Consider the following 19,205-nt stretch of genomic DNA (forward strand, 5'->3'; position numbering starts at 1 on the left):
TACTTTTTTACACTATCACACACTCCCACAACTGTATATGTGTTGTTGTATGGTTGGATGATGTTTCGAGTGTAGATGGGAAAGTGCAACTTATGTTTGTCTGGTTAGTGTGGTTTTTGATCGGTGTATGTTTGGTGGGTTGGAGATTGATCAAGTTGGAAAGGCATTTGTTTAGTGCTTGACAGGTTATATTAGTGTGAATTTATTAGGGGTGGAGTATATGCAAGTAGATATTGTTGAAATATGAGATGGGGGTAAGCTTTTTATTTTTACTTAGAAGTTTATAGTTAGCTATGGAATTTTTGGGTAGGAGTGGGACTATTTTGCATAGAATTGAGTGCAAAGCATGTTGAGGTAGGAGGATCTTTCTTTCACTGTGTGGATGTTGAGTGTTTGTGGTTGTAAAGAAAGCCAGTGATTGTTCTAAGTGCATTGTTTTGTATGGTTTGCAGATATATATTTTTTCTTTGGAGAAAGTGGAAGACCAGGCATCAGAGGTGTAGTTTAGAATGGAATGGGTGAATTTTTTTGTAGATATTATAAAGGTATTCTCTCATGTTCAAATCTGGTGCTTGTGTTCAGAGAGGATATAGTTTTTGTATTATTGGTGTTGGGACAGAATGTTTTCTTTATCGTATATGATGCATAAATGGTTGGTATTTTGTTAAGTGGAAAGAGTTGAGTGTTTTTCCTGGAAATGGTTTTGCTCTTTCACAGTTCTCTTGTAACAAATCAAGCACAGTGTTGACCCCTTGATCTCAAATGAGCAGATTCCTGTAATTATCTCCTACCTTGTAATGAATACAATAAGGCCTTGTTCTTTTTCCATTCTTGTCACTTTACATTTACTTTGAATCTCATCATCCATTTATCTTACTAAGTTTGGCATTTGATTGTTTCCCCTGCTGGCTGACGCAGGCATGATCATTTATTTCTCCCTCTGACCTCGTCATTGCCTGCAAACGTGTAAATGATTCCAGCCCATCAGAAAAGTCACTTTCAGTTAAAGAGGCCGCCCCTTATTCCTGCTTGTAGATTTAGTTTTTTCATCTGCTTCTGATGAGAAAATTATAGTCTTTCTAGGAGCCTTAGAACTTCCTCTACTCATCCCTTCCTCAGATTTAATAAGGAGTTCACCCTACCATAGAAGAACATTTGTTTTGCATAATCTCCTTTTTCTAAAACCATGTTGTCTCCTTTGCAAGTAGTCTTTCAGTTACTTTCAGATCATATTTTCCAGTGTTTTACAAACCATGCTTGTTAGTGTGCCTGAAGTGTACTTCGGTAAATATTCTGTTTACCCCCTTCTCTTTGGAACTCAACTACACTAATAACTTGAACAATTCTAGCATCACCCTTAACAGGCTACTCAGTCTCTTAGCTTAATAAGTTGCTTTTTCACTCGGTTTATCCCTGTTGAAATGTAAAAGTGTTGGATTGTGTTGTTTTTTCAGAATATCACTGCTGTTCTTTACTGTTTCTTTCTTTACAACTCATTCCTTGATTTCCTGTATCTATGCTCATTGGCTGCAGTGTTATTTTTATTGCCTCCAGGTGATTGTTGGGTTGATCTTAATATTTGTTTTACTAACTGAGCCTTGCCAAAATTTTTAATTCATTATTTTCTTATTTCATCTTTTAATTTGACCAATCCTTGTTTCAGTGAAAAAAATGGTGAATTTTGCTTGGCCTTTGACTGGTGTGTGCTGCCAATCAGAGACGGTCGTTTCAGAGCCTTCAAGACATTTTCATTGTAAGTTTTTATTGAGACATTCATAATAGTAGAATAGTTGATGTCATATAATACTGAACAGTGATGAGAAAAATATTTGCAAAGGTCAGCTGAGTTTATTTTGATTTTGGTGACCAGGCAGCACAAGCTTGCTTTAGGGGTCCGTACAAGGTTCTTGTTACTCCCTGGGAAGGTCTGAGAGAAGGGACAGATGTGCTCTAGGTGAGCAACCTCAGAGATGAGGAACAGAACACCAGACATCCATTAGGTTCCCTGCTGAAGGGCAAGTCAAGGACATCTGTGAGTACAGCAGGTTGAGGCAGCTCCTTAAGCTTGGTTGGAAAAACTTTGTGTCCAGCTTAGTTAAGTGTGATAAGCAAGGTGACTGAAGTCATAACTCAATTCAGACTATTCTTTGCTGCCAAGTCCCTTGATCAATCATAACTTGGATGTGACCACATGTGCATAGATTATGAGAGCTGAGTATTTAGCTGGTTATTCATATTTCATTACTTATTGAAAATTAGGTAATGCTTATACATCTTTTTCAGCACAGTTGAACTGAAGTTCATCAGATAAGACTGAAGACTTCGCCTTTAGCAAATGGAAGCATCAACAAGACCTTCACATGATTGTGGGTAATGCATGTTTGTTAGGTATTTCTTTTAATAAGTTTCATACTCTTTGATTTTGTATTAATACCTACATGCGTATATGATTAAATGCACATGATTTTTTTTTAAATGAAATAGATTTAACTTGGAAGTTGTGAATTTTGCTACTTTTATTTTTTTGATTGCCAGTGACAGTAAATATATTAAGTTTACAATATATGTGATTAGGGTGCTGGGATAATTGGTGTAAATGAAAATTAGGAAGAGCATTTTGTGCTCAAAAGGATTGGCAATGGATTACAAAAAGTTAAGGATTTATTAAATAGTGGATGAGTGGAGTTGGTCAGCAGGCATTATTGGATTATGTACTGATTGATACGCATACAACATTCCTGGATGTAAATGTGCTGAGATATCTGCAGAATGTTTGATTAATACCCTTACAAACATAAAAGCCATGGGCACAGAAGTGAATGATCAAACTACAGAGGTGAAAGCCTTTGGAGCATAACAGATCGGGTGTTTGTGAGTGTAGTAATTATAAGAGTTCTGGTATGCAAAGAGTATTTGATTGGAGAGGAGCTGTGTGGATGGCTTTAGGAGATGTAGAGGAAGTATATCCCTGGTGTTTGCTGTGGAATATTTCCAAGAATAGAAATACTTGAGAAGATTAACTTTCACTTGGTAATTCTGGATCTGGAGAAAGTGGAGTAAGATTGACTGAGAGGCCTTGTGGAAAATGCTACAAATATTTGGAATAAATGGATTAAAGCATATGGGTTTTATCAGGCAGTAAGGCATTTATGCAAAAAAGGAATGAGGATGAGTAGCTGCCAGTAAATATTGGTTTGCATCAAGGACAAGATGTAACTATAATTGTTTTATGTTTAAGGACAGTGTGGTGAGGAAGGCAGATGCAAACATAAGAGCTAGAGGCAGGTCTAAAATATACTTGGTTGGGGGCATGGGAGGAGAGATAGGTCTTTGGTATACTAGGGTGGGAGATGAACCAATTGGTGTTTGGAGTTATGGCAATGGCGTGAACCAGCACTATTGTTTGTCACATTTTCCTTCCGAGAGCATATATTGCCAGTTTTTATCTGCTTCATCGGCACACATGTTCTGGCTCTCCATATTATGTTATTCTTTTTGTTTTGCTTGTAACAAATAACTTCTACCTTCCACAAGTCTGTACTATCAACTCAAGATTATCCCTTCTTTGTACCGTTAAAATTCCAGTCTGTAAGTGTAATTCAGCAAGTCTCTGTGACAGTTGGAGCAGCATCAGCCGTCTAGGAACAGACACTGTTCTTAGACTTGGCTTTTTCTCTCTTCATTTGTTAAACATTTGCATTGTTGGATCCAACATCCTCATGGTGTAACACTATCTGTATGTTTCCCCTGGCCAGTGTCATATCTGAAGCCCAATTGTCTAAGGCTGTCTCTTTTATGTATTTGGAAATCTTTGATTTTAATATCTCGACATTTTTTCTGATCCAAGGATGATGGTTTTTGATCTCTGCTGTACAAAAACCACATAGTACTTGCTCAATGAATCTTCTAGTCTTTCATCTTTGAAGGCAGTGGCTCACACTTTCTTTACTCTCTGCACCTTTGCATTTATTTCGTATGTTTTTGGCATTGTTTCTTCATGTATTGAAATCTTTGCAGGGGACTCCATTTTACACCATAAGATTAGTTAAGGTTTACAGGCCTTGGGATGGTGTTGGTGGAGTATGACTTTTTTTTCCATCTTGCTGATCGGGAAGAAATATTTTAAACTCCTAATAGGAGTTCTCATACATCGCATCTACTTGTCCAGCACTTTCAGTCTTTATTTACTTATTTATTATCCTCACACTATATTTACATTGTATTTATATTTTATTTTATTATACTTTGTTGTCTCCTGCATAAACATTGTATCAGCATCTATAGGGTTCACAGACTGCAGTCTTAAGTCTGGCAATTCCATGTGATTATGCCCACTGCCAATTCTGGCTCTTAAGAAGATCAGCAGTCTTAATCAGTGTAGCTTCTTTACCTACCCTGTTTGGGATGTTGTAGGTTGGGATTCCTCCACCTTTGTTAAATTTATGATATAGGTTATCTTAACTGGGATCAAGTTCATCCCTTCTTTAGCCATACCCCCTCTCTGATTATGGTTTGATTGCTCCAGCTCTGGTGCTTGCTGCATCAAGAACAGAGCATATTAGGTAAAAAAAACTTGAACCTTCTAAATGTGGAATTGCTGCATAGCTGTTATTCCCAAAGTCAATCCCAATATGATGAAAAAGTTTGCTGATTTAGCATTTCCTGATAAAGCGAAAAGGTTTGCTGATTTAGCATGTCCTGATAAAGCTTTCTGGTTTGTAACGAAGCATATACTCTTTTTGATTCATGATTTTATTTTATATTTATGTATTATACTTAATCACTGTTTCCTGCATCAGCGAGGTAGCTTTAGGAAACAGATGAAGAATGGCCCAACCACTCATTATTATACTTTGTCGCTGTCTCCTGTGTTAGCGAGGTAGTGCAAGGAAACAGACGGAAGAATGGCCCAACCCACCCACACACACATTTATACATACAAGTCCACACACACACATATACATACCTATACATTTCAATGTATACATATATATACATACACAGACATATACATATATACACATGTACATAATTCATAATTGCTGCCTTTATTCATTCCCGTCGCCACCCCGCGACACATGAAATGACAACCCCCTCCCACCACATGCGTGCAAGGTAGCACTAGGAAGAGACAACAAAGGCCACATTCTTTCACACTCAGTCTCTAGCTGTCATGTATAATGCACTGAAACCACATCTCCCTTTCCACATCCAGGCCCCACAAAAGTTTCATGGTTTACCCCAGACGCTTCACATACCCTGGTTCAATCCATTGACAGCACGTCAACCCCGGTGTACCACATCGTTCCAATTCACTCTAATCCTTGCACGCCTTTCACCCTCCTGCATGTTCAGGCCCCGATTGCTCAAAATCTTTTTCATCTTTCCACCTCCAATTTGGTCTCCCACTTCTCGTTCCCTCCACCTCTGACACATATATTCTTTTTGTCAATCTTTTATCACTCATTCTCTCCATGTGACCAAACCATTTCAATACACCCTCTTCTGCTCTCTCAACAACAACTCTTTTTATTGCCACACATCTCTGTTACCCTTTCATTACTTACTGGATCAAACCACCTAACACCACATATTGTCCTCAAACATCTCATTTCCAACACATCTACCCTCCTCCGCACAACTCTATCCATAGCCCATGGCTCGCAACCATATAACATTCTTGGAACCACTATTCCATCAAACATACCCATTTTTGCTTTCCGAGATAATGTTCTCGCCTTCCACACATTTTTCAACGCTCCCAGAACTTTCACCCCCCTCCCTCACCCTGTGACTCACTTCTGCTTCCTTGGTTCCATCCACTGCCAAATCCACTCCCAGATATCTAAAACACTTCACTTCCTCCAGTTTTTCTCTATTCAAACTTACCTCCCAATTGACTTGTCCCTCAAACCTACTGTACCTTATAACCTTGCTCTTATTCACATTTAGTTTGTTTTCTTCTTTCTCACACTTTACCAAACTCAGTCACCAGCTTCTGCAGTTTCTCACCTGAATCAGCCACCAGCGCTGTATCATCAGTGAGCAACAACTGACTCATTTCCCAAGCTCTCTCATCCACAACAGACTGCATACTTGCCCCTCTCTCCAAAGCATTCACCTCCCTAACAACCCCATCCATAAACAAATTTAACAACCATTTAGACACCATGCACCCCTGCCGCAAACCGACATTCACTGAAAACCGGTCACTTTCCTCTCTTCCTACTCGTACATATGCCTTACACCCTCAATAAAAACTTTTCACTGCTTCTAACAACTTGCCTCCCACACCATATATTCTTAATACCTTCCACAGAGCATCGCAATCAACTCTTATCATATGCCTTCTCCAGATCCATAAATGCTACATGCAGATCCATTTGCTTTTCTAAGTATTTCTCGCATACATTCTTCAAAGGAAACATGATCCACATTTCCTCTTCCACTTCTTAAACTGAACTGCTCTTCCTCAATCTGATGCTCTGTACATGCCCAACCACTCATATACATACAAATATACATAAACGCCCATACACGCACATATACATACATATACATTTCAACATATACATACATAGACATGTACATATTCATACTTGCTGCCTTCATCCATTTCTTTTGCCACCCAGCCACACAGGAAATAGCACCCCCACCTCCAGTGAGGTTTATTATTATTATCCTGTAATTTTTTTTTGGATTCATTATATAGTACTTTCACTGATTTCTCCCCTCTGAATCTATGTCCTTTAATTTTTTCCATTTGTAGGGTTTTAAAGATACTTTTCCAGTTTCATGTGGGCTAGTCAAATGACCCAGGTGTCATACGGCTGCCTCGAGTTCTGAGGGAGTGTTGAATAGAGCTAATTCCAGTAAACACTCGCCAATTTCTCTAAAAACTTATATCTTAACTTCTTGGAAGCATACTGATGCTCACTTCCCGAGGAAGGACAGTCTTGTAACCTTTCCAACTCTCTCTCTCCCTGTTGCTCTCATTTCTCCAGTCTTTGAAACTTTCCTTAACTCTTTCTTCTCAGTCTCGGTCACATCCCCTTTCTGATTACCAATAAGGCTTTCATAGTGTAAATTTTGCCAATGATATTCTCCAAGTGAATCTCATCTGGTTCTCCTATGAGGGAATTTAGTGAATTTTTTGTTGTTGCCTTCACATCTCCAAAGCATGTGGCTGGGTGTGGGTACTTTCCAAACTTCCTTACCAGGATACTCTGCATATGTTTCCAAATGCATAGTTTCCTAGCTAGCTGGTCCATTGCATTAGCCATTGATGAAGTGACTCCCCTCCACCCATTCCTGAAAATTGGTGTACCTCGATGTTATGTCTTGTCATGTGCTCTATTTTTGTCATAAATGATATAATGTTGTTCAGTTAGATGCTTACATATTTAGCAGGTATTCTAATGGATTGGTGCAACTGAGATGGACATCAGATCTCTTTAACAACAGAGATTTATTGATTAAGGCACAGAAGGTGAGGTAGCTGCAGGGAGGACAGCAAGCTACTGGAGGTGCAGGATTATGGTGGGCAAGGAGAGGTCAAGTGCAGGCTTCACTTGATGCTGGTGAAGGGGCATGAGATTAAGCAGGAGCACATGGGAGAGAGGTTTGGCTGCTGTAGGAGTGCTGTGGTCATGGCTGTAGGCCCTACTATTACAGCTGCTTCTGAAAAGCAGAGTTGACATCCCTACTGAGTCACACACCTCAAGGAAACTGGCCGGGAAGGAAAAATGCTGGGAATCGCGTGGGGAATTTGTAATGATGGAGGAGGCATCCTGAAGGTGGCTCAAGTCTGGAGTTGCATGGCCTGTCTTGGTACTGGAGTGGTACACTTGTCTTGAACAAGTCAAGTGCTTGACTGCTGGCTTGTGGCACGAAGCTGTTCCAAAAGGAAACTGGAGACATTGCAGCCAAATGTCACAAGCTCTTAGCTCATTCCATGTTGTTGGACTGAAGTTAGGCAATCTAAAGTTGAGACGCTGTTAATAAGATGACATTTTTTTTGGAGCAACTTTTGGTCACTATCATTTCTCATTTTTCTAAATGAAGAATTAGAGGGAAGCATAATTATCTGGGGGTCTGCATGAGAGTCTGGCTGGACCTGTCAGAGACAAAGGGATGATGGACACATGTGGACATTGGGCACGTAGTGGAAAAAGTATTATGAAGGGTCAAGGAAGTTTGAAGATTAGCAATGTGAAGGCATGTTCGAAAGTCTCACTCTCTTTCTGGGAGTCACCATTTTAGTGGTGATGCTTGGGTACATCAGCAAAGTCAGGTCACAAAGGTGGTTTGGGAGGAGGAGGAGTTCCCAAAGGGAATAGGAGATGTTGCAGCCATGTTGCAAACTAACATAACTCCATTCATTTGGACAAGTTAGGTAATCTGTAGCTGGAGGGCTACCAAGATCATTGTCCTGGAGATTAGGTCTGGTGAACTCTTGACACTGTGAACTGCCACCAAATCACGTAACTGTTAATATGGTGACGCTTTGTGGAATGATGCTGGTTTGCTTCACATTGTTAATCACTTTCCTTCCCCACCTTACTTGAATATTGTTCTCATTCTTGCAAAGAATGTATTTTTTAAAGTGGACCTGTGCAGCCTCTCAGAATGGGGATGGATTAACATGGTCAAATTGTGCTACAATGCAATTTGTACTTGCATGTAAGTATCACTGTTTGAGTCTCTTGTTTCAGAATACCTTAATTCAACCTTGCAGAAAGAAACATCTTGGTCATAACAGTATCCCGTACTATTTTCTTGGAAATGCCATGTTATCAGCATAGGTTTTCTATCCAAAAGGTATATTGTTGTATGGGTGCTGTAGTAGTATTTCTTGCATTCGGCCATTTCATATTTACAGAGGTTTCATTTGTCCAACTGGGAGTACTCTTTACATATATGGTGTGATTTTTTGTTTACCTCTCTGTTAGCTAAAGTGAAGTTAAGAGCATTTGATCATATTCATTTATCAAATATTTCTCTAACCTTTCCTTTTTGTCCAACTTGATGATGATGATGTCTTCTTTTCTCTGGGCTTCGTTTTGGCCTCTTACTTTTGAGAGTTAATGGTGTGTTCCAGCTACAAAGGGTTGGAACCATGATATGCATATGGCTGCTGCTCCCCATAGTCTCTGTAGGTGACCAGTCACATATGGACTAACCATCATTTTACCACCACATATCCATGAACTTCAGATTTGTAGAATGATTATTCTTCTTTGATCTCATCCTCTTTATATAACCTTTTACCTTTCAATATTCAGTTTCACAAACACTTTAGGAGCTATGATTGGATATTTTGTCTTTTTTTTCTTACCATTTTTCTGTTTCACTTGAGGAGGGTATGATTTCCCGGGGGATATTTTACCTATACTATGTCATTCGCTATAGGAAAAGATCGCTGATTTGTTGGCTTAATTCTGGAGAGAAGCTCCTCTTGCTAGTTACACTTTGTGATTATGATAAAGGAGAAGGTTGAGAGTAAACATTGAGAAGAGTGAGGAGAGTTCATTATCTGTAAAGGAAAAGATGGGAATGTTTAAAGGTATAGTAGTCTCAACAGTGTTGTGTGGAATTGTCATAGGTTATTGATGCAAAAAAAAAAAAAAAAAAAAAAAAAAGTAGGTGGATGTTGGAAATGAAGTGCCTGAGGACAGTATGTGGTTTGAGGCTGGTTGATCTTGTCAGGAATGACAGTGTAAGAGTTGGGGTAGCAAGTGCTGGAGATGATGAGCAAATGACTGATGTACATTAGAAAGTGAGTATGTGTACTTGAGGCCATTCTTCATTTGTGCCTGAACCTAACTTGCAAGGCTGGGAGTGGACAAAGGGCATTTTGAATTGTTTTTAGCTTGTGCAAGGAGAGTTGTGCATCCAAGATAGATGAAACTGTCATGATAGAGCTTTGCATTTTGTTAGAGCAAAAGTGTTGGATTTTGACCATTAATCTCTCATCAACTTACCATTAGTTTTCAGGTTGTAGAAGAGGTAATCTAGAACCCATGGCAGCTCTTATTTTTGGAAAATAAATAGATTTTTTTAAAAAGAATTTTATTTTTTATGTCCTTAAAGTGAAGGTTGAACCTACTTCCACTTCCAAATGAAGGTAGAAGAAGTTTTAGATATACCAAGGAAAAAGATATAATAAAACACTATTACTGGCTTTTTTTTCTTTGCCTCTTTATTGGTGTGGAATGTGAATACGTCTTCAATGTTTGTTGGAATTTTGCAGAGTTAGGATAGCGTTTCCATTTCCCCATTGGCATGTAAAGGGCAAAGATTGAGAAGTGTAGGGAAAGAGAGGGTGGAAATGGTGTTTGAAGGTATAGTAGTCTAAATGATGTATTAAATGCAAGGCACGGGCTGTAGATGATAGTGTTTTTGTTGGAAGTTAGTTGTCAGAGGAGAATGTGTGGTGTGTGGATGGCTGATAGTCAGCAGTGAGAGGGGAGAGAAGGTGTAGTAAGGAGAGTATGGCTGACAGCTGATGAGTGCACTGAAGCGCTTTGTACTCAAAGAGAGAATTCAGGTAGGAAAGGTTGGTGAAGAGGGTTGTGTAAGGGAAGATGGAAGGATGGGATGAATAATTTTAAATGCTAGTGTCAGAATATGCAGGAGGGTGAAAGACATGCACGGGATAGATTGAATTGGAGTAATGTGGTAACATGTACAGCGGTTGACATGCTCTCAGTGGACTGAACCAAGGCAGATGAAACAGCTGGAGGAAACCAGGGAAAGGTGTGTGTAACCTGGCTGTGGTTTCGATGGATTACACGTGGCAGCTAAAGAATAAGCGAACAAGGCCTTTTCTTAGTCTCCTCATGGTGCTAATACTGGAAACAACAAATATTGACAAGAAAATAAAATCAAGTCATAAGGGAATAAAAAGCCATGCTCTACTTGAATTTAAAGAAGGATAACTCGTTATATTTAAGGATTGCCTCTTCTTATGCTCGGTATAATCCAGGATTGTCTCATTTTATTCTTGATATCATCCAGGATTGCCCATTATCCTCGTTATAATCCAGGATTGCCTCTTCTTATCCTCATTATAATCCAGGATTGCCTTTTATCATTCTGTGTATATTAGTCAAGTGTGACAAAGTAGAATCATTGTGTATATTACTCAGGTATCATCGCATTGTAATATACTGTGTATGTCTTGCATACTTTGAGAAAGTGCACCACTAAAATGTAGGACCAGTTTTATAAAGAACATATCTGCCACTTACAAATCCTGGTGTAGCGATTTATTGTAAGATAATACAATAAATGAATATTATATTTGATTTAGCGACTGCCTACTGAACTGGTGAACGACATTCAACAGAACAATGAAACATTACGCAAGTTAGATGCAAACATAATCATACGTGGACAGGGACACAGCTATGTACCTCTTAAACAGAATGTACCATTTTACAACAGGCTACCTACACTTATGAACTTTATCTTCTCACAACTCTCAGATGATAGGCAGGAACGAGGATCATGCAGCTCTAGTAGCCATACCATCCCTCGAGAACTGATAAAACTATCCTAAATACAATGAAATTCCTGGCTGCTGCTTACAACTGAGAATAAAATCATACCTCCTTTTGCCTTATTGAATATATACTTTTACTTTTGTACATTACTACCATCACAACATACCACATATATGCAACATTAATGTCCCAAAGCACGAATAAGATACACAGTTCAAGATAATAAGAATGTCAAAATCTCGGTAGTCATAAAAATTCAGTCAAAACTGTGAATATGTTGACATCATCCCCATAAATATATATAAGTAAGTAAATCTTTGCAAGTAGGAACGAGGATCATTATCCCGAGAACAACCCTTTAATAACTGACAACCATAATTTATCATAAACCTCTGTGGTGTAGTGATTAGTTTACTGCCCATCATACAGGCACACAGCTATGTAACTCACTCCCATCCAGACCATAACACGATTTTCATACGTTATACATCTGACTCGCACTTGACCAGGATCATACTACCCCAACAGCCACTCCAGCAGGACTGATCATCGCTGGATATATTTCAGAACTTACTTGTTCCTTCGCTTCTGACGCCGCCATCTCCGGGCATCAAAAACGGGGTCTGTCCCGACTTCCTGGTACCAGATAATTTCTGGAAAAAGTGAATTTGGAGAGTTTTGTTGTTCTACTCAGGGATAAGGTTTGTTGTACTGTATGTGTCTGTGTTAAAGACAGCTTGTCCTTGCTACTTATACCATTGTTAACTGCAGTTAGTGCAAAGTATATGTATACCCTTCCCTTTTTCATCTTAACCAGTTACATATAGCATGCACTGACGTTGATATAACAGTCACCACACCTACATGGCACTAGCCCATAATTTCAGGTCAGTCAGTCATACACACAGACACATTTTGTAGTCCTTGAAGAACTTGCATATACAGTCACCAGACCCATTCTAAAGCGGACACACCAGAGACATTCTCTTCAGTATGTCCTGCCTGGATTATGAGGATCGCACTTTCATAAACTTCAGGGGACAATCCCATCTTGACCACATTTGCTGTAGTAAAAAAAGAAATAAATCTGTGATGTTCGATGACTTTCTTGTAAAGATCTGTGTAAAGATCTTTTCAAATATCCCAACATACTATTTCCATTCCTACTTCATATGCCAAAGACAATCATTTTCAACTTTGCCATGATAAACAATGTTCTTACATTTAGAGAATGTGCACTTCTTAATTACCAATATACATTATATTTATATAAAAAAGGGGTGACTGTGTTGTTGTATGGTTGGCAAGGATATTCAGTGTGTGCATGGATCATGGTGAAGTACATGAGGTTTGGCAGAATGTATGCATAGTGCCATTGTACAAAGGCAAAGGGGATAAATGTGAGTGTTCAAATTACAGAGGCATAAGTTTGTTGAGTATTTCTGGGAAATTATATGAAAGGGTATCCATTGAGAGGGTAGTCATGTACAGAGCATCAGATTGGGGAACAGCAGTGTGGTTTCAGAAGTGGTAGAAGTTGTGTGGATCAGGTGTTTGCTTTGAAAAATGTGTGCGAGAAATACTCAAAAAACAAATGGATTTGTATGTAGCATTTATGGATCTGGAGAAGGCATACAATATGGTTGATACAGATGCTTTGTGGAAGATTTTAAGAGCATATGGTGTGGGAGGTAAGTTGATAGAAGCAGTGAATTTTTTACCATTTATGTAAGGCATATGTACGAGTAGGAAGAGAGGAAAGTGATTGGTTCCTAGTGAATGTTGGTTTGCGGCAGGGATTCGTGATGTCTCCATGGTTGTTTAATTTGTTTATGGATGGGGTTGTTAGTGAGGTGAATGCAAGAGTTTTGGAGGGGGGGGGGGGCAAGTTTGCAGTTTGTTGTGGATGAAAGGGCTTGGGAAGTGAGTCAGTTGTTGTTCGCTGATGGTAGAGCGATAGTGGCTGATTCGGGTGAGAAACTGCAAAAGTTGGTACCGAGTTTGGTTAAGCGTGTGAAAGAAGAAAGCTGAGAGTAAACGTGAATAAGAGCAAGGTTATTAGGTTCAGCAGGGTTGAGGGACAAGTTAATTGAGAGGTAAATTTGAATGGAGAAAACTGGAGGAATGAGATGTTTTAGATATCTGGGAGTGGACTTCGCAGCGGATGGAACCATGGAAGAGGAAGTGAGTCACAGGTTGGGGGAGGGAGCGAAGGATCTGGGGGCGATGATGATGGATGTTGGGCGTGTAATGAATAGAGTGAATTGGAACGATTTGGTATACCAGGGTCAGTGTGCTGTCAGTGGATTGAACCAGGGCATGTGAAGCGCCTGGGGTAAACCTGGATGTGGATAGTGAGGTGTGGTTTCAATGCATTATACATGACAGCTAGAACCTGAGTGTGAACGAATGTGGCCTTTTTTTTACTGTTCTCCTGCCGCTACCTTGTTGAAGCGGAGGATAAGGATGCTATATTCTGTGTGGCGGGGTAGTGATAGGAATGGATGAAGGCAAGCAATTTTGAATATATATATATTTTTTTTTTTTTTTTTTTTGCTTTGTCGCTGTCTCCCGCGTTTGCGAGGTAGTGCAAGGAAACAGACGAAAGAAATGGCCCAACCCACCCCCATACACATGAATATACATACGTCCACACACGCAAATATACATACCTACACAGCTTTCCATGGTTTACCCCAGACGCTTCACATGCCCTGATTCAATCCACTGACAGCACGTCAACCCCGGTATACCACATCGATCCAATTCACTCTATTCCTTGCTCTCCTTTCACCCTCCTGCATGTTCAGGCCCCGATCACACAAAATCTTTTTCACTCCATCTTTCCACCTCCAATTTGGTCTCCCACTTCTCCTCGTTCCCTCCACCTCCAACACATATATCCTCTTGGTCAATCTTTTCTCACTCATTCTCTCCATGTGCCCAAACCATTTCAAAACACCCTCTTCTGCTCTCTCAACCACGCTCTTTTTATTTCCACACATCTCTCTTACCCTTACGTTACTTACTCGATCAAACCACCTCACACCACACATTGTCCTCAAACATCTCATTTCCAGCACATCCATCCTCCTGCGCACAACTCTATCCATAGCCCACGCCTTGCAACCATACAACATTGTTGGAACCACTATTCCTTCAAACATACCCATTTTTGCTTTCCGAGATAATGTTCTCGACTTCCACACATTCTTCAAGGCTCCCAGGATTTTCGCCCCCTCCCCCACCCTATGATCCACTTCCGCTTCCATGGTTCCATCCACTGCCAGATCCACTCCCAGATATCTAAAGCACTTTACTTCCTCCAGTTTTTCTCCATTCAAACTTACCTCCCAATTGACTTGACCCTCAACCCTACTGTACCTAATAACCTTGCTCTTATTCACATTTACTCTTAACTTTCTTCTTTCACACACTTTACCAAACTCAGTCACCAGCTTCTGCAGTTTCTCACATGAATCAGCCACCAGCGCTGTATCATCAGCGAACAACAACTGACTCACTTCCCAAGCTCTCTCATCCCCAACAGACTTCATACTTGCCCCTCTTTCCAAAATTCTTGCATTCACCTCCCTAACAACCCCATCCATAAAGAAATTAAACAACCATGGAGACATCACCCACCCCTGCCGCAAAGCTACATTCACTGAGAACCAATCACTTTCCTCTCTTCCTACACGTACACATGCCTTACATTCTCGATAAAAACTTTTCACTGCTTCTAACAACTTGCCTCCCACACCATATATTGTTAATACCTTCCACAGAGCATCTCTATCAACTCTATCATATGCCTTCTCCAGATCCATAAATGCTACATATAAATCCATTTGCTTTTCTAAGTATTTCTCACATACATTCTTCAAAGCAAACACCTGATCCACACATCCTCTACCACTTCTGAAACCACACTGCTCTTCCCCAATCTGATGCTCTGTACATGCCTTCACCCTCTCAATTGATACCGTCCCATATAATTTACCAGGAATACTCAACAAACTTATACCTCTGTAATTTGAGCACTCACTCTTATCCCCTTTGCCTTTGTACAATGGCACTATGCACGCATTCCGCCAATCCTCAGGCACCTCAACATGAGTCATACATACATTAAATAGCCTTACCAACCAGTCAATAATACAGTCACCCCTTTTTTTAATAAGTTCCACTGCAATACCATATATATATATATATATATATAAGAATATATAGTGTGGGAGGCAAGTTGTTAGAACCAGTGAAAAGTTTTTATCGAGGATGTAAGGCATGTGTACGTGTAGGAAGAGAGGAAAGTGATTGGTTCTCAGTGAATGTAGGTTTGCGGCAGGGGTGTGTGATGTCTCCATGGTTGTTTAATTTGTTTATGGATGGGGTTGTTAGGGAGGTGAATGCAAGAGTTTTGGAAAGGGGCAAGTATGAAGTCTGTTGTGGATGAGAGAGCTTGGGAAGTGAGTCAGTTGTTGTTAGCTGATGATACAGCGCTGGTGGCTGATTCATGTGAGAAACTGCAGAAGCTGGTGACTGAGTTTGGTGAAGTGTGTGAAAGAAAGTTAAGAGTAAATAAATGTGAATAAGAGCAAGGTTATTAGGTACAGTAGGGTTGAGGGTCAAGTCAATTGGAAGGTAAGTTTGAATGGAGAAAAACTGGAGGAAGTAAAGTGTTTTAGATATCTGGGAGTGGATCTGGCAGCGGATGGAACCATGGAAGCGGAAGTGAATCATAGGGTGGGGGAGGGGGCGAGAATCCTGGGAACATTGAAGAATGTGTGGAAGTCGAGAACATTATCTCGGAAAGCAAAAATGGCTATGTTTGAAGGAACAGTGGTTCCTTCAATGTTGTATGGTTGTGAGGTGTGGGCTATGGATAGAGTTGTGCACAGAATGGTGGATGTGCTGGAAATGAGATGTTTGAGGACAATATGTGGTGTGAGGTGGTTTGATCGAGTAAGTAATGTAAAGGTAAGAGAGATGTGTGGAAATAAAAAGAGTATGGTTGAGAGAGCAGAAGAGTGTGTTTTGAAATGGTTTGGGCACATGGAGAGAATGAGTGAGGAAAGATTGACCAAGAGGATGTATGTGTCGGAGGTGGAGGGAACGAGGAGAAGTGGGAGACCAAATTGGAGGTGGAAAGATGGAGTGAAAAAGATTTTGAGTGATCGGAGCCTGAACATGCAGGAGGGTGAAAGGCGAGCAAGGAATAGAGTGAATTGGATCGATGTGGTATACCGGGGTCGACGTGCTGTCAATGGATTGAATCAGGGCATGTGAAGCGTCTGGGTAGACCATGGAAAGTTGTGTGGGGCCTGGATGTGGAAAGGGAGCTGTGGTTTCGGGCATTATTGCATGACAGCTAGCGACTGAGTGTGAACAGATGGGGCCTTTTTGTCCTTTCCAAGCGCTACCTCGCACACATGAGGGGGGAGGGGGATGTTATTCCATGTGTGGCGAGGTTGCAATGGGAATGAATAAAGGCAGCCAATGTGAATTGTGTGCATGTGTATATATGTATGTGTCTGTGTGTGTATATATATGTGTACATTGAGATGTATGGGTATGTATATTTGCGTGTGTGGACGTGTATGTATATACATGTGTATGGGGGTGGGTTGGGCAATTTCTCTCGTCTGTTTCCTTGCGCTACCTCGCAAATGCGGGAGAGAGCGACAAAGCAAAATAATATAATAATAATATATATATATATATATATATATATATATATATATATATATATATATATATATATATATATATATATATATATCTTTCTTTCATACTATTCGCCATCTCCCATGTTAGCGAGGTAGCGCTAAGAACAGAGGACTGGGCCTTTGAGGGAATATCCTCACTTGGCCCCCTTCTCTGTCCCTTCTTTTGGAAAAATAAAAAAACGAGAGGGGAGGATTTCTTTCATACTATTCGCCATTTCCCGCGTTAGCGAGGTAGCGTTAAGAACAGAGGACTGGGCCTTTGAGGGATTATCCTCATCTGGCCCCCTTCTCTGTTCCGTCTTTGGGAAAAAGAAAAAAAAAAAAACGAGGGGAGGATTTCCAGCCCCCCGCTCCCTTCCCTTTTAGTCGCCTTCTACGACACGCAGGGAATACTTGGGAAATATTCTTTCTCCCCTATCCCCAGGGATAAGATATATATATATATATATATATATATATATATATATATATATATATATATACATATATATATTTTTTTTTTTTTTTTTCTCTTTTTCTTTCAAACTATTCGCCATTTACCGCATTAGCGAGGTAGCGTTCAGAACAGAGGACTGGGCCTTTGAGGGAATACCCTCACCTGGCCCAATTCTCTGTTCCTTCTTTTGGAAAATTAAAAAAAAACGAGAGGGGAGGATTTCCAGCCCCCCGCTCCCTCCCCTTTTAGTCGCCTTCTACGACACGCAGGGAATACGTGGGAAGTATTCTTTCTCCCCTATCCCCAGGGATATATATATATTATTTATTTTGCTCTATCGGTGTCTCCCGCGTTAGCGAGTTAGCACAAGGAAACAGACGAAAGAATGGCCCAACCCACACACATGTATATACATACTCGTCCACACACGCAAATATACATACTTGTACATCTCAACGTATACATATATACACGCACATATACATTTATACACATGTACATAATTCATACTGTTTGCCTTTATTCATTCCCATCGCCACCTCACCACACATGACATAACAACCCCCTCCCTCCGCATGTGCGCTAGGTAGCGCTAGGAAAAGACAACAAAGGCCACATTCGTTCACACTCAGTCTCTAACTGTCATGTATAATGCACTGAAACCACAGCTCCCTTTCCACATCCAGGCCCCACAGAACTTTCCTTGATTTACCCTGGTTTACCCCAGACGCTTCACATGCTCTGGTTCAATCCATTGACCCCGGTAAACCACATCGTTCCAATTCACTCTATTCATTATTCATTGCACGCCTTTCACCCTCCTGCATGTTCAGGCCCCAATCACTCAAAATCTTTTTCACTCTATCTTTCCACCTCCAATTTGGCCTCCCACTTCCTTCTTGTTCCCTCCACCTCTGAAACATATATCCTCTTGGTCAATCTTTCCTCACTTGTTCTCTCCATGTGACCAAACTATTTCAAAGCACTCTCTTCTGCTCTCTCAACCACACTCTTTTTATTACCACGCATCTCTCTTACCCTTTTATTATTTACTCGATCAAACCACCTCACACCACATATAGTGCTCAAACATCTCATTTCCAGCACGTCCACCCTCCTCTGCACTACTCTATATATAGCCAATGCCTCGTAACCATATAACATTGTTGGAACCACTATTCCTTCAAACATACCCATTTTTGCTTTCCGAGATAATGTTCTCGACTTCCACGCATTCTTCAACGCTCCCAGAACTTTCGCCCCCTCCCCCACTGTGTGACTTACTTCCGCTTCCATGGTTCCATCCACTGCCAAATCCACTCCCAGATATCTAAAACACTTCACTTCCTCCAGTTTTTCTCCAAACTTACCTCCCAATTGACTTGACCCTCAACCCTACTGTACGTAATAACCTTACTCTTATTCAAATTTACTCTCAGCTTTCTTCTCTCACACACTTTACCAAAGTCAGTCACCAGCTTCTGCAGTTTCTCTCACGAATCAGCCACCAGCGCTGCATCATCAGCAAACAAC

General features: G+C 40.4%; 1 protein-coding gene across 20 annotated transcripts in view; it reads left to right on the top strand.

Annotated features, from left to right (window-relative positions):
- Positions 1-13,328, top strand: part of LOC139750924 (uncharacterized) — a 109,954-nt gene extending 96,626 nt beyond the window's left edge. For 17 of the 20 annotated variants that reach the window (XM_071665832.1, XM_071665818.1, XM_071665817.1 and 14 more), the window contains 2 exons: positions 1,664-1,753; positions 2,284-9,703. The gene's annotated coding sequence lies outside the window, so the exon portion shown is untranslated. Of the gene's footprint in view, positions 1-1,663; positions 1,754-2,283; positions 9,704-9,989 lie in introns of those variants that run through there. The other 3 variants (XM_071665823.1, XM_071665822.1, XM_071665824.1) reach the window with 3 other exon arrangements.
- The last annotated feature ends 5,877 nt before the right edge of the window (positions 13,329-19,205 follow it).

Source organism: Panulirus ornatus, chromosome 10 (genome assembly GCF_036320965.1).
Source record: "Panulirus ornatus isolate Po-2019 chromosome 10, ASM3632096v1, whole genome shotgun sequence".
NCBI lineage: Eukaryota > Metazoa > Arthropoda > Malacostraca > Decapoda > Palinuridae > Panulirus > Panulirus ornatus.